At 41.4% G+C, this 14,265-nt stretch overlaps 1 pseudogene; it reads right to left on the bottom strand.

Annotated features, from left to right (window-relative positions):
• Window positions 1-3,389: 3,389 nt before the first annotated feature.
• On the bottom strand, window positions 3,390-3,598 carry LOC129327631 (40S ribosomal protein S28-like; annotated as a pseudogene).
• Between the last annotated feature and the right edge of the window lie 10,667 nt (window positions 3,599-14,265).

Raw genomic sequence — 14,265 nt, 5'->3', positions numbered from 1 at the left:
AAATCTTCAAGTTCAAACAGCATTTGGGGTTGCTGTAGCAAACCAGATTCCTATGTGAAAACATGAGGGTGATCTGGAACAGACAAGGAAGGGAAGCCCAAGCCAGTTGTGGTTTACATCTTCTTCCTACCTGCTTGTCTTCCCCTCTCTGTGCCAGTGGGAGTGTAGAGGTAAGCAGGAAGGAAGAGGGAAGACCAAGCTGGTGAGTGGCCATACATACAGGGAGGACAAGGAAAAAGAAGAGTGACTGACAAGCAGGTGAGAGGAAATGGATCAAAAGGAGGGAGGAGAAAAGCCCTTAATGGTCTTGGTCCCTCATATCTCTGGGATCGCCTCTCCCCCCTATACTCCACCACAACAGTTTGGCTCATCTGAGCAGGGCCTTCTGCTGATGTTAATCTACAAATGGGCAAAATCAAAAGCTGCCCATACACATGCATTCTCCTTTGTGGCCCCAACCTTATGGAATGGGTGTCCTGATGACTTCAGAAAGGGTTTCACTCCCCTGGATTTCTGCAAACTATGCAAAACCACATTTATTCAAGAGGGCTTTTCTACACAGGTGATAGGGCTGTCCAGCACAGAATGGTTTAGAAAGCTACTTGGGTAGAGTTGTAGGAGCTGCGGGCTACACTACTGTTTATAGCTCCTGCTGCCTGCTGCTGCAAGTAGGGCCCTACTGTGTAATTTTCTGCATCCTTTAATGCATCATTTTAATACTTATGCTTTGCTTTAGTTCTATTTTCAGATTTCTGATTGGCTCTAGATTTCTACAATGCAAATCCTATTGCTCCCACACTGTAGATTGTATGTATTCGTTTACTCTGTGTAATCCACCTTAAATCCCCATGAGAGAAATGAACTATAAATAATATAAATAAATAAAATTAAAAAGTGTGAATCGTGTGTGTGTGTGTGTGTGTGTGTGTGTGTGTGTGAAATTTCCCCTTCCCTCCAAATCCTCACAACCCTCCTCTTATTTCTATTAACTGTTGATGGATAAAGGAGGGACAGTGACAATCTGGTGTCAGTGCTCCTTGTGTCATGTAGTTCTAGAAACTGAACCCACATTACATCTCCTACACCAGCAATGCTGCTCTCACTACCAGGAAAAATCAATCTACAAATTTACTAGAGTGTCACTCACAATGGCACTAAGCAAAAAAAAAAAAAAAGAGGCAGCAGTATAGGGGATCTCAACACCAAAGGTAAACCTCCATAACCAGCTCATGGTTCCAGTCCATGAGCTGAAGAGCAGCAGTGACCTATTGAATTCCTTGTACTACTATCTTTACTTCTGATATTAAAGAATCAAATGTGACTTTTCAGTACGCTATCTGTCCGCTTCCCTCCTGCTGTATGTTGATGGGTAGGAACCTGGAACTGACCCCGTCTTGGGACAGTTATTATCTGTGGATTTTATGATATGAACTGTTGTTTTTATGAACTATTGTTTAATATTTGTATTGTATTTTATAACTGTTGTACCTCGCCCTGAGACCGCTTGTGGGAAGGATGGGTTAGAAATGTAATAATAACAACAATAACAACAATAACAACAATAACAATAATCATTCCAAATCTGACTTCTGTGTTGCAGATGCCTACCACTGTACTCTTAACCCCACCAGGATAGGATCCGTGGCTGTTCCATAAGCCAACACTGTGACTTGAGCAGGCCATTGTGGTTAAGTGAAAAACCAAGTGAGAATGTCCAGTGTAGCATTTTATTTCCTTCATATAAGTCAGTGTAGAAATACAGAGATTCAGTAAGGACATACAAATGAAATCCAAACATTGAGCTGCATGCCCAAACTAGTGTCACAATAACGGTAGAAAATAATGGACACAGAATGCAATTTTTCCAGCTCATAATTATGAGTTGATCCCCTTTCCCTGATTTTTTTATTTCTGTTCACAGTTTAAAATGAGATGTATTTCAAGCTGATACGACTTTTTCATGAAGTTGGCTAGTTTCAGGGCAATCTCAACTCCCCTCTGTCTGGAGATCAGGGGGCAGGGCCACCAGCCATGTGACCATTTTCAAGAGGTTCCGGAACTCCGTTCCCCCACGTTCCCCCTGAAAAAAAGCCCTGCTTGTAGGTAATCACCAGTACCTTGAATTGAGCCTGGTAACTGATTGGTAGCCACTGGAATGACTGCAGGATGGATGAGACATGCATGTTCTGCCTGTCACCTGCTAATAATTGGGCTGCTTCATAACTGGAGTTTCTACATTTGCTTCAAGGGAAGACCCATGAAGAGTGCATTACAGTGAGTACAGTATTCTAGCCTACAGGTAACCATGGCATGGATTCATATAGCTGGAGTTTATTTATTTATTTATTAACTACTTTATACCCTGAATTTCTCCCAACGGGGACCAAAAGTGACTCCTTGCCTCCATTTTATCTTCACAACAACCCTGAGAGGTAGGTTAGGCTGAGAGTGCATGACTGGACTTTATTAAAACATGATTATTCTGCATTCTTAACATTAGCTAAACCAAGTGAACAATCATGCCATCCATCATTAGACCCCAGCCCCAACAGCAGCGGAGTGGTGAAGGTGCATCCGGAAGGACCCCTTCCCCTCAACAAGGAATAAGCTGGGAGACATGGCTGCCCTGGCCAAGACTCCCAAACCTCAACTGGATCCAGGCCTCAGGGCTAAGGCGGGTAAAGCCCTTCTCCCTCACATGGAACTCACCCAGAACTCATAATGATGGAGGCAGACAACTTGGCCACGGGAACACTGGGTCCAGCACAGGCAGTCTCCCCATTCTCTCCAGCATGAGTGGGGACCAGTGGCTCCGAGCTGGAGGTGATGCTGCTGGGAGTCCTCCAAGTTGCACAGGTAGCAGAAGCCTTCCCTCCCCAGCCAGACCAAATGTGCTCCTTCTGTAGGACAAGCTGGAAGGTGAGGGAGAGGTAGCAGGCTCTGGGCTGGCTGAGTGGGGCCAGGATGCCATGCCCAACGCCCAGCAACAAGGGCAGGCAGGAGAAGGGTGGGAGCAGACTGGAGAGGCAGGATCTCACCAATCCGATGGCTCTATCCAAAGGAGGAGAGGCAAGCTAGAGGTGATGAGAGTTGGCTGCCTAAGAGAGGAGGGTGGAGGATAGGGCTATAAAAAGAGAGGTGGTCTCCACAGGCCAGGGAGGAAGAATCTGGGTGTGACTGGGAGAGAGCTGGCAACCCAGGGGCAAGAGGAGGAATTAGGTGCTGCAATCCCCTCCCTTGCACATTCTTTTTTCGGGGGGGAAGGAACATGAGACAGTTTATTCAACTGCATTCAAAGTTTCAGTGATCCTCAGCTGGAAGGCAACAACACATCACGCTCAAAGATTCAGAGGCCACAAGGGTGGGAGATATGGCAGGAAGGAGATAGATCAGTGCAAGCGGTGAGCCTCCCACTCCAATTCCAGCAGTGTCAGCACAACTCCTTCCTGGATAAGCACTTTCAGTTGTGGATGATGGAGCGATTAGTATCATCCATGAATTCCACTCAGACCTGCATGCATTGGCCTTGGGAGCTGGTCCAGCCAAGCACTTTGATGACCTGGGCCAGCTTGATGGGCTGCGTGCAGCTGGTGTCCATGCACAGCAGAGGTGTCTGAAGCCCTTGCGCATTCTAAGGCCTAGGGATGTCCTCCCTGGGCTACCAGCAGGACAGAAGAGGGTCAGCCAGAGGGCGCTGAGGTCACAGATGCTCACATTACTACATAGGTCATTAAAGGAGAGCAATTAGATGAGTTTATAAACGTTTTTACCCCAAATATAAGCAAGTCATAAGCAAGGAGCCCCTTCTAGGAAGATGCTCCCAATCAATTCAGCGTCTCTTATTTAACGGTTGTCAGATTAATCTCTTAACAGTAGCTAACTCTCCCACTTGGTAAGAGCACACATTCTTGGCTAACTCATTTACTATAGTCAAACATCATACAGGGTTATATATGTTTGAAATGTCTTTTTAAAATATATAAAAACAAGCAGGGGCCCACACCAAAATGCTGTGTATTGCGGAGACAGATGTCTCCACAGTTGTCCAAGGCAGCCTTCCCTGTTAATGCTCCCACTGTGTCCTGTTATGTTGTCCACCTTGCTTGTCAAAGTCCCTTCCCTCCACCCCTGCCTTCCAAACACCTTACTCTTTACCGCTTCTTTCAAAACCTCTTACTCTTTTCCTCGTTGAAATTCCCTTAGGCCTTGTGCCACACCCCAAATATCCTTACTGTTTATCCCTTCCCTCACAAACACTGTGATCCTTTTCCTCTCCCTCACAAACACTCTTCCCATTACCCTTTCCTTCCCAAATACCCTTGCCTTTTCTCCTTCCTCCCTTAGAAACAGGACTTTGAAAAAAATGATATCTGAGTCTATTATTTTCTCTATTGTTCTCCTTAGGTCCATAAAAGTTATGATGAATGCTTCAATAATGTACTTAACGTCTAGCGCATTATTTTATCATGGCATAAGCTGTTTCTTGCTCAGTGCACCATGGGGCTATTTTAAAAACTTCTATTAATGATGTTCAACTTGGACAACCTTATTCCAAATAATAATTATGTTGTTGGAGTGATACATTTACAAGATGGTATTCATATATAGCTTATCTACTACATTCTTTTTATAGCCTTTCACTTCTATTGATTCTATGACATTTTGGCTTTTTGTAGTAGGCATTAAAATGCTAAATCATATGTGAATTAGCTATATAATTAGCTATATGGCACAAATAGTTACGTGTAGAGGTGGGCACAGACTGGCAAATGGTCCAAAATGTAACATACATCGGGCTGGTTTCCATGGACCCCATGGACTTTTCACAGGTCCATTGGTCTGTGGTCCGTTGAAGCCTCCCCACCCTGCTGGTAAACAGAGCTGGGAGCGTTTTAACATTTAAATCCCCCCTTGCACCAGCTGACTGGTAGGCCCACCAGCTGGACTGGTGGGTCTACCTGGTTGGTTCGCAAACCAGCGCTGGACTGTGAAAAGTTCATGGGCTGTGAAACACCATGGACCACGGACCCACAGCCTATGGGTTTTTCCCAGGCCATGCCCACCTCTAGTCATGTGTAAATAGTGATTTTCAAGGCACAGCAGGAATTGTATTGAGGTGACTACAACTAAATCTGTCATCTTAATATCTGGTTTGATTTGGGGAAACAAATTAGCCAAATATTTAATCACATTTACCATTCCAGTTAACATAGAAAATCCATTTCAAGAAGACTGACAGATTTATAGGGATATTACAATGCAGAAAGGGATAAATTTAGCCAATTTCTCCCCTTGAGTACAATGCACTACACTTGATGTAAGGACTTCTCATCCATTTTATCCATGAAATTGCTAAGCTTATCAGCTACTCAGGTTCATTGGATACAGTTTATTACTCATATTTTACTGGTCAATACTATAGAATCAAAGGATTAAAATGGGTTGTACAGGCCATATAGGCTGCTTCCACACATGTTGGATAATCCACTTTCAATACTCTTTAGTGAACATTTGGAACTGCTTTTCCATGTGTGGAACAAAATATCCACTTCCAAAGGATTGCTAAAGTGCATTGAAAGTGCATTATTCAATGTGGGGACTTCTGGTTTGGACTGATGGCGACCTGACGTTGCCCGGGGAGCTGGGCAAACAAGAGCATCTGTTTTAGGCAGGCCAGGTGCATACATTGCCTGCTGTCACCCCTCTCCAGGTAGGAGAGGGTCCAAAACGCTATGGGACCCTGAGAGCTTGTGATCTCGGTGATGGGGGGGGGTTCTGAATAAAGGATTTCCCCCATCGCCTTGAGGTCCCCTCTGGGAAGAGCGAGCTAAGATCTCTTCAGAGCTCTTTGGAGTCGAGCTACGGCATAAGATCACCAGAAACAAAGCCTCTGTATCGAATTTGACCATCTCTAAATGGAAGAAACAGCACGAACAACCCATGTGAAGCAAGGAAGGTAAAGATTACTATCACGTTTTCCGGACTTAATAGTGGAAGAAAGAGGCAAAAGGAGTGAAATAAAAAGACGGGGCTGCTAGCTGAGCAAAGGAGCAAGGAATTTTTGGGAAAATTGTTGAAATTGGATGGAACTATATAGCGCTAAAGGAGAAAAATAAGTTTTGTTTACACATACCTGTGGTTTTGCAAAAGATAACGGCAGTGAGAAAGGGGAGGGAGCTTGAGAGGAACTAGACTGAGCATCGCGAGATTGTAAAGGATATAGAGAACAGCGAACTTCTTTGCCTAGAGAGGGACCAACTCAAGAAGGAAGTGAGAAGAGCGAAGACTGCGGAAGCAAAACAAAGAAAACATTGCGAGAAGGTGAAATTGAAAGGTCAGCAGGAAGCGGAAGTTAGCCATTTTGAGAAGGGAAAGAAGAGCAAGCAAACAGGATATTATACCATAGAGAAATTGTGCCCGACATTTTGGTAAGGTCAAAGAGATGAATTTGAAATAAGACTTTAAAATTTTAAAATAAGACTTTAAAATAAGAGAAATAGAAGTGGATATCAAAAACGGAGCTAAGAAAGAGAGCTGATACTTGGGGTGGCGCAAAAGCTAGCCCAGGCACAATGAAGAAAGGCGGAAAAGAATGGCAAGCTGCTATAGAAGCATTAGAAAAAAAGTGTTGGATGGCAACAAAGAGTTGGGCCAATCTATACAACGAATGGAGGAAAGCTTCCTAAAAATATAAAAGATCTAATAAAAGCAGAGGTGACAGAGTTGGCTAAGAGTATAGATGATGTAAAAATGGAACTTCAAACAACAAACCAAACAGTGCAGGAGGTGGAGCAGAAGACCTCTAGCTTAAAATTGGAAAATCAAGCATTATAGGAGCGTGTGGCGGTGATGGAATGTAAAATTACAGAAAATCAGCTAAGAATTAGAGGAGTGCCGGAGTCTATGATGCAAAATACGCAAGATCAAATAGTTGCAATATTGGCAGAATTTTTAGAAAAGCAGCTAGAAGAAATTGAAGCTAATTTGGATTTGGTTTATAGAGTAAACTCCAGCTATGCACAGCAGAAGAATTTACCTAGAAATATAATTGTACAACTGACAACTAAAAGAATGAAAGAGGAAATTTTAAGAAGGCATTTTCAAAACCCATTGGAAATGGAGGGAAGCAGAGTCAGAATTATGAAAGAGCTGCCAAGGAAAATTTTGCAAGAGAGAAAAAAATACCGAGAGTTAACTGGAAAATTGAGAGAGAAGGGCATCAGGTATAGGTGGGAAATACCTGAAGGTTTGAGTTTTAATTTCCAATCTGCAAGAGTGATCAAGTCAAAACAGGATATGACGGTGTTTTTGCTTGATAATGAGACTTTCCAGGAATTGTTAAAAAGTAGTAACATGGAGTACAAATTAATATCTTGGAATGTTAACGGACTGAACTCACCTCAAAAACGTAAAGCAATTTTTCATTGGGTAAAGAAGCAAAATTGTAATATAATATGTTTACAAGAAACTCATATTAAAGAACAAGATTGCAAATTTTTAAAAAATAAACAATTAGGGCAAGAATTTTGGGCATCTGCCAAGCAAAAGAAAAGAGGGGTTGCGATATATGTAAAGGAGGAAATGGGCCCTAAATTAATTTTTAAAGATAAAAGATGGGAGATATTTGGCAGTAGAGATTTTTTTGAATTTTAAGAAGACCCTGGTTTTAGGAATTTATGCACCAAATGGAGCTAAAGATGACTTTTACACGGAAATAATTCAAAAATTGGATCAATATTCATATGAGCAAATTATAATGGCTGGGGATTTTAATGGTGTCGTTAACTTGCAGTTAGATAAGAAATCCAAACTACCATATAAAAAGGCAGGGAAGTTACCAAGATCATTTTTTGAATTGGTTGGACAAGAACATTTGGAAGATATTTGGAGAAATTGGAACCCTAAAATAAAAGACTTTACATTTTATTCTGTGAGACACCAGTCTTTTTCAAGAATTGATATGATTTGGGCGACAAAGGAGTTAAGTCTGCTCACAAAGAAAATAGAGATCATGCCGAGGGTGAGCTCGGATCACAATCCAATGATGTGGAAAGTTTCGACAGGATTTAGGAAATTTAGATGGAGACTAAACGAGGATCTCTTACAGAGTCAAGAGAATATTGAAGTCATCCAAAGAGAGAGAAAATATTTTTTTCAACAGAACAGTGGTCAGGAAGTGCCAACACATACGGTATGGGATGCTTATAAAGCTGTGATGAGAGGGATTTTGATCACATTGAACAGCAGGGAAAAGGAAAAAAAGCAAAGCAAATTTCGAGAGATACAGGAAAACATTTCCAAGAAGGAGAAAGACTTACAGAAAAGACCATGGAAGAAAACAATAATTCAAGAAATAAAGATATTACAAGAGCAGCTGAGGGCTTTTGCAAATAAAGAGTTGGAATGGCATTTAAAGTCTTTACAGCAAAAATCTTTTGAAGAGGCCAACAAGCCAGGGAAATATTTAGCCTGGCAACCGAAAAAGAAATGGGAGAAAAGAGCTATTGGGAAGATAATTGAAGAAGGAAAATAAATAATGGAACATCAAGGGATAAAAAGGACATTCTACAAATATTATGCTAAACTATTTCAAAAAAAGATGATAGACACAGAGAAAATAGAAGCATATTTAGAAAAAGTTAAATTGCCAAAGATTTCAAATACAATGAAAGAGACATTAAATGTTCCAATTACAGAGGCAGAAATCCTAGAAGCTGTAGAGTCAACTAAGATAGGGAAAGCACCGGGTCCAGATGGAATCTCAGCAAAATTTTATAAAGTAATGAAAAAAGACCTGGTGCAGACCCTACAAAAGTTGATGAATGAGATTATGAAAAAAGATCTCCCAAAGACTTGGAATGAAGCAAATATCGCGTTGATTCCAAAGGAGTCACAAGATTTAACAAATGTCAAGAATTACAGGCCTATATCTCTACTGAACAATGACTATAAAATTTTTGCAAGAATTATAGCTGAAAGGCTTAAGAGATTTTGAATCGAATTTGTAGGAGAGGAACAGGCCGGATTTTTACCAAATAGACAAATTAGGGATAACTTGAGAGTTGTGTTGGATGCCATTGAATATTATGACAAGCATCCGGAAAAAGAGGTAGGCCTGTTCTTCGCAGATGCAGAGAAAGCCTTTGACAATTTAAATTGGGATTTTATGTTCTTGACAATGGAAAAGATGGATTTGGGGCAAGATTTTATAAAGGCAGCGAAAGCTATATACACTGAGCAAAATGCATCGTTAGTGATTAACAGTGATTTGACAGAAAAATTCAAGGTAAGAAAAGGTACAAGACAAGGATGTCCACTTTCACCTTTACTGTTTGTTATGGTGCTGGAAATACTTTTAAGGCAAATAAGAGAGGATGACAGCATCAAAGGCATAAAACTTAAAGGGTTTTCTTACAAGTTCAGAGCGTTTGCGGACGATGTGATGTTTATAGTGGAAGAACCAATCCAGACATTACCAGTATTATTAGATAAAATCAAAGAATTTGGAGATCTTGCAGGGTTTAGTATAAACAGAACAAAGTCGAAATTGCTCTGTAAAAACATGACAAAAAAGTAATAGGAGGAGCTAATGAACGTTACAAAGGCCCTTTTCGCACTTACGGTTTAAACCGCCATTTATGAGCATTCGCCCCGATCGCAGTGGCTTCGGCATTGCACCTGTTCATTTCACACTGTCCACTGCAATTTCGATTTGGTGTCTGTGCTTCATTTCAAAACCTCGGTGCAATTTTGGGCTTTTGGGGCCTTGCAATTCACGTCACACTTTTTTTAAAAAAATTGAGCAAGCGTAGTAACGTTGCAATGTTGGAACCCTTCCCCCCTTTTTGCTGATTGGGCTGTCCCCTGCCCACCGGAGAGGCAATTGGTGGCAGAGTTCTGGGGGAAAACATATACCACTCTCATTTTTTTTAATCAAGCCAGGAAAGGGTTAAAATGCTGCCGATTAATCTCCTCCCAGGAAGCAGAGGCTTGTTTCCAAAGGGCTGTGCAAAATGCTTGGGTTTTTTCCCCCTCTTTGGCAAAGTCTGAAACATGCCTGGGAGGGAGGGAAAAGCAGCCGTTTAATCCTTTCCTGGCTTTTAAAGCCAGGAAGAAAGTGCAGGAACATTACAACGTTGCAACCCATTCTTGTCTTTAAAAAAAAAAAGAATGTGTGTGCATACCCTAAGGGAGGAAGGAGAAAGCAGCTATTTAACACTTTCCTTGATTTTAAAGCTAGCAGGGAATTAGCAGCAAGCTTAGGAATCATTCCTGGCTTTTGAAAAAAAATAAAACAGCATGCATACCGGGAGGAAGGAAACCAACGAAGAAGCAGCCTTATGACCCTCAGCTTGCTTTACTAAAAAAAATGGTGGACAAGGAGTTCAGAGAGCTGAGGAGGGTGGGAGTGGTTAATTCTGCACAAACCAATCAGCTCCCAGGGAAAAGGAGAGGGGGGAGAAGAGAAGCAAAAAGGAGGCAAAAGTGTTCACATTAGCAAAATGCGGGCCAGCTGCCAGTCGGCAGCGAACTTAAACAAACATCGGGGTATGTCCGCAGGGGGAAAAATCGGGGATACAGCGGACAAAAAGCGAGACTGCATCCCATGACTGCTTTTAAGTGTGAAAACCTTGCAAACATGGGATGTGGAACAGGTACAAACGCGCTCTAAAAAACGAGTGCAAAATGTACCAAAGTGTGAAGTGGTTCAGAAAACAAAATACCTGGGAATAGAATTAACAGCTAAGAATATAGATTTATTTAAAAACAATTATGAAAAATTGTGGTCACAGATAGAGAGGGATTTGTTGAAATGGAATAAAATGAATTTGTCACTGTTGGGACTATTTCAGTTGTAAAAATGAATGTACTACCCAGAATGATGTTTTTGTTACAAACTATTCCAATTGTTAAAGATAAGAAGCATTTTGACAAATGGCAAAGGAAGATATCAGATTTTGTCTGGGCAGGGAAAAAACCAAGAATTAAGATGAAAGTGATGTGTGACGCAAAAGAAAGGGGAGGTCTGCAATTACCAAATCTGACATTGTACCATGAAGCGATTTGTTTAATTTGGTTGAGGAAATGGGTAAAATTATCTAATCTTAAATTGTTAGCACTGGAAGGGCATAATAATTTGTTCAGTTGGCATGCGTATCTATGGTATGAGAAACATAACATGGACTGTATGTTTCAGCATCATTTTGTGAAAAGGAATGTCTCCATGATTTGGCAAAAATATAAGAAGTTTATGGGGGGGGGGGGGGAAGGCCCATGTGGATTGTACCAGCAGAAGTGGTGAACCCAAATATGTATTATAAAGGAGAAGATCGGTTAACCTACAAAGAGTTATTATGGGCTGACAGAGATACCTTTAAAATAAAAAGTAAAGAGGAGTTACCATTTGAGTATGGCTGGTTGCAATATAGACAAATTAAAGACGTATTTGAATCTGACAAAAGAAAAGTGGGTTTCAGAACAAAAAATACAGAATTAGAAGAAATTTTGTTCGGAGAAGGAGCAAAAATGATTTCTAAAATGTACAAAATTTTACTGAAATGGTACACACAAGATGAGGTAGTTAAAACACAGATGGTGAAATGGGCAATAAACTTTAACAAACATGTTGCAATGGAGAATTGGGAATTTTTGTGGAGGAACACACTGAAGACAACTACATGTAACAATTTGAAAGAGAATGGATATAAGATGATTTACAGATGGTATTTAACGCCGAAAAAATTAGCATATGCAAACGGTGACATGTCAAATAAATGTTGGAAGTGTAAAAAACATGAGGGCTCTTTTTACCACATGTGGTGGACTTGTGATAAGGCCAAATTTTTTTGGTCTGAGATTTACGTGGAAATGATGTCAATTATGAAATGTAATTTGTTGAAGAGCTCGGAAATGTTGTTGCTAGGACTAAATATGCAAAAAGTAAATATGGGAGACAGGACACTGTTATTTTATATGACTGTAGCAGCAAGAATATTGTATGCACAATACTGGAAACAAGAAGACATACCAGAAGTGGAAGAATGGATTCAGAAATTGTTGTACATGGTGGAGATGGACAAAATGACAAGAAAGTTGAGGGAGCAAAATCCAAATGAATTTCTAATTTATTGGAGGAAATTTAAGGACTATCTGGAAAATAAGTGGGATGTGAGAGGACAATTGTGGACTTTAGAGAACTACTAAGAGGCGTGGAGAATGTATATGAACTTTACCATTGATAATAGGGACTATAGTGTGAATAGAGGTAATGATAAGAAATAAAGGGGTTCTAGTGTTGTTGGAAGTCAAAAAGGGAAAAGGGGGAGGGGGAAGGGATGGGGGCATATATATCAATTTGAAGGGTAAATGAAATTGTATATTTTAAAGGAATATATGTTAACCCATTCAATAAAAATGACTTTAATTTAAAAAAAGAAAAGAAAGTGCATTATTCAATGTGTGTGGAAATGGCCAAAGTTCAACTCCCTATTCAAGATAGGAATTCTAAAGTTAGAACATTCTCAATGGATAGCTGTCCAGCTTCTGCTTGAAAACTTCCTATAAAGGAGAGCTCACCATTCTTAGTGTTTCTTAATGTTCAGCTGAAATCTATCCTTCTGCCACATAAGTCCATTAAATCTAATCTTGCCCTCTGAAGTAACAAAGAATAAATATTCACCCTTTTCTTTATGACAACCCTTCAAGTATTTGAAAAATGTGATCATGTCTCAGTTTTCTCCAAGTTAAATGTCTCCAGTTCTTTCATTCTTTCCTCATAGGACTTATTTTTCAGGTGCCAGTCATCTTTGTTGCCCCCCCCCCTAAAAAAACCCTGTTCCATTTGCCTGTATGTTATACACAATTGTTAGTAATAATTGGTGTTCAAAACTTTGTAGAATAAGAAGAACAGTAAAGGTAGGTGAACAACAAAATAAAACACCCTAATGCTTCTAACTAGACTGTTCCTAGCTGTATCCTGGTGACCAGCTTCAAGCTGACTCACCTGTCCTGGATGAGGGAACCCACCATCTGCAGCAGCCTCTCCTCAGCCCTGCTTCCTAGGAGTGAACACCCTCCCACTGTGGGCGAGGCCTTTTATCCCTTCATCTCAGGCACCATCCCTCTACTTCTCTATTGGTGCAATTTTCCCCTCCAAATCTGCTGATAACCAATCACAGGGTCCAAAAGGGACCTGGGAAATGTAGGCCCTGTACTCACTCTAGTATAGGCTTCCCTTGAACCACTACATAGGCCCAGTCTCATAGCAGGAGCCCATCTCTGCCCACCCTCACTACATAGGCCCAGTCTCATAACAGGAGCCCATCTCTGCCCACCCTGTACTATGTCTCAAGCCATTGCCTAAATACCACAGAAGTGAGGAAGCACAAGGTCAGAAGTTCATTCAACCCCAGATCTCTGCACTATATAGAAGCTGTGAGTCTCTCTGCATGAGACGCCTGGGTGCATGTTTGTCAAGTGCTGGGAGACACAATGTTAGCCAGGAAGCATAGTTTTAAATGACAGTGCCAGTGGAGATTGCTCTGGAGGGAACAGATTCTCTCACAGTCCTCTGTTGCTCCTTGTGTGCCGGACTGTCTCCCCTTCTGGAGCCTTTTCCCTGCCACCCTCGCTGCTTAAAACTTTGAATTAACTGAGCCTCAGCAGGGTAAAGGCTCCAGAAGGGGAGACTGTCCAGCATGCCAGATGCAGCAGAGGGCTGTGACAGAATCCATCCCCTCTGGAGCAATCTCTGCTGGCTCTGTTGTTTAAAAATACGCTTCCTGGCTAACATTGCATCTCCCGACATGCCAACATGTAAAGAACACCTATCAGAAATCTTGTGTAGAGAGACTCTGTGGGATGGCCTTAAAAATCCAGCAGTCTAGGCAGCCAAGGCCAGTAGTTTCTGTCGGCACATGTTCAGAAAAGTTGATTGCTTTAATTTACTTTTAAAAAATGAAACTATCCTCATTGCTCAGAAACTCCATTTGGTCCAGAACGCTGCAGCTCAGATAGTATCAGGAGCTAAGCAGTCCATTCCACATTCATGTCCATTCCACACTTCATTGGTTATGTGTCAGTTGCAGGTTCAATTCAAGGTAAGGTAAAGGTAGTCCCCTGTGCAAGCACTGAGTCACTACTGACCCATGGGGGGGGGGGACATCGCATCACGACATTTTCTTGGCAGACTTTTGTTATGGGGTGGTTTGCCATTGCCTTCCCCAGTCATCTACACTTTACCCCCAGGAAACTGGGTACTCATTT

Source organism: Eublepharis macularius, chromosome 4 (assembly GCF_028583425.1).
Source record: "Eublepharis macularius isolate TG4126 chromosome 4, MPM_Emac_v1.0, whole genome shotgun sequence".
NCBI lineage: Eukaryota > Metazoa > Chordata > Lepidosauria > Squamata > Eublepharidae > Eublepharis > Eublepharis macularius.
The sequence above is the reverse complement of the archived record's forward strand: the minus strand, read 5'-3'. Positions and strand labels throughout refer to the sequence as shown.